This window comes from Equus quagga, chromosome 17, assembly GCF_021613505.1.
Source record: "Equus quagga isolate Etosha38 chromosome 17, UCLA_HA_Equagga_1.0, whole genome shotgun sequence".
In the NCBI taxonomy this organism is placed as follows: domain Eukaryota; kingdom Metazoa; phylum Chordata; class Mammalia; order Perissodactyla; family Equidae; genus Equus; species Equus quagga.
Window position 1 is genome coordinate 15,425,940 of NC_060283.1, and position 2,648 is coordinate 15,428,587.

Below are 2,648 nucleotides of genomic sequence, written 5' to 3' on the forward strand. Positions count from 1 at the left end.
CAAATTTTCATTTATAGATTGGTTATGGATTATTTTCGTCGACAGTTAGCAACTACAGTCAATAAGATTTGTTAAAAGTATCACTAAGTAATGTGAGATCAATAAAGGAGTGAAGGATACTATGATTTTTATTGTCTGAAAAATTGCTTAGAAGGTGGTACTATTTAATGAGATAAAGAACACCTATGTTTACTGTATTAAATTAAAAAAATTAGTTTTATAAATACTAAACTGAAAGCCAATTGGAGGTGCCCAAAATTGGAGAGGTTGCATATACAAGTTTGCAAATTAAGGCAGAGATAAGAGTTGGAGACTCAAAATTGGAGTATTTCTGCATTTAAGGTCATGAAAAGGAGGAATATCCATCTAAAGTCCCTAACAAAGAGATCTCAATGAGGTCTGAGACAATCCAGGATACTGATCTTCCATTCACAATTTGATCTACTCCCTTTGAATATTAAAATTACCTTCCATGGTTCTCAAATCTTATGCTTTTCTGGCTTTATGAATGATGTACCTTTTCATGAATTCCCTTCCTAACTTCTCTTGTTCTTTCAATTTTCCTTTAAAACTCAGCCAATTCATTCTTTCCACTGGAAAGCTTTCTCTGATTCCAGATTGATTCATGTATTCCTACACTGTGATCTTTAGCAATGTGTGTATATTCTTATAATGACACTTATTACATTGGCTTGGAATTGACTCATTCCCATTATGTATCATATCTCTGAGACTGGGGAAATATGTCTTATACAACTTGGTGATGACAATCTCTGTGATACATTTGACATAAATAGATACTCCATACACAGGTTTTTAAATGACTGTATTAATTTAAAAAATAGGAAAAAACTTCTAATATATTTAAAACATTTCCTCCTTGTTTTGCAGGTAAACTGCTTCTAATACCTGAAGTGAGAACCAATAAAAACTAGATGGACCCAAGGAACAATGTGACTTACTTTATCCTCTTGAGCCTGATACAGAATCCAAAGAAGCAGAAAGTCCTGTTTGTTACATTTTTGCTCTTTTACATTTTGACCATGGTGGGCAACATTTTCGTAATCCTTACTATGACTGTCAGTAAGACCCAAGACTCCCCTATGTACTTCTTTCTTGCTAGTCTATCATTTATAGATGTCCTTTATTCCTCTTCCATTTCCCCTAGATTGATTTCAGACTTGTTCTTTGGGGAAAATATCATATCCTTCCAATCTTGTATGACTCAGCTTTTTACAGAGCACTTTTTTGGTGGATCAGATGTCTTTCTTCTGTTGGTGATGGCCTATGACCAGTATGTGGCCATCCATAAGCCCTTGCATTATTTGGTTATCATGAGGCAATGGGTGTGTATTTTGCTGCTAGCAGTCTGTTGGGTTGTAGGTTTTTTGCACTAATTCAACTTAGCACTATTTATGTGCTCCCATTCTGTGGCCCTAATGTCATTGATCATTTTTTGTGTGACATGCACCCCTTATTGAAACTTGTCTGTACTGACCCCTATGTCCTTGGCCTCTTAGTGGTGGCCAGTGGAGGACTGATCTACACTATTTTGTTTCCGCTCTTACTCATCTCTTATGGTGTCATCTTGCATTCTCTAAAGAACCCTAGTGAGGAAGGGAGATGGACAGCCCTCCAGACTTGTGGTTCCCACATCACTGTGGTTGTCTTCTTTGTTCCCTGTATTTTCATGTATGCAAGACCTGCTAAGACCTTCCCTATTGACAAATCATTGAGTGTGTTTTATACAGTAATAACTCCCATGCTGAACCCATTCATCTACACTCTGAGAAATTCCGAGATGACAAATACTATGAAGAAGCTCTGGAGAAGAAAAGTCATATCTAGTAGTAAGGAAGTTTGGCATGCACCATGAAGAATCATTTGGCATTATGGCCAATCTCCTTGGGTGTAGAAGTCTTCTTAAATCTGATGAAAACTTCTCTTTTCTCCAAAGGATTTATGATAATTATAAGTAAATAATGAACTATGTGTTTTTGCTATTAGTAGCAGTTTTCCCTGACACAACGTGATCTCTATGATGTCTTGTTTGTTACTGTAGCTAGAACGGTAAAATGTATGTATGGTAGGGATTCAATGGATAATATGTAATGGGTCAGTCCATGAAATATCTATGGAGTTATGCTAATTTTTGATTAATTTCTGCATTTACTTCTGTTATTTCTTTCTCATTCTTGGTTTTATTTTCAGTCAGATTCTTGTCCTTTATCTTCATTCTTTTTATTGTATTAGTTAAAATATTTAATGCCATATAGACTATGTTTTTAATTCAATTTAATATAGAATGCAAATTTCACACTTGTACTTTTATATATAAAAAGTGAAATGTAATAGAGAATGTTAAATATTAAAAATAGAATCCACACAAAATGGTATAAGTGTAGAGTAAACCTCCTACCCATCCCTCAGCTGAGTCTCCCAGTTCTTCTTTAGATGCAGTCTCCATACTCTGTTTCCAGGATTCTTCAAGTAATAATCTTTTCCATAAATCATGCCATAAAATCATACTGTTTTGAATGCAGCTTTTTATTGTTTGGACATTTATTTGGTTGCTGTATATTTTGACTAGTTTCTCAAGCTCTCATAAAGTTATTTTAGTTTATTTGTTTTCCTCATGTTTGTGGGGA

The 2,648-nt window shown here is 34.7% G+C and overlaps 1 pseudogene; it reads left to right on the top strand.

Annotated features, from left to right (window-relative positions):
* The first annotated feature begins 935 nt into the window (after positions 1 to 935).
* Positions 936 to 1,876, top strand: LOC124229082 (olfactory receptor 4A47-like; annotated as a pseudogene).
* The last annotated feature ends 772 nt before the right edge of the window (positions 1,877 to 2,648 follow it).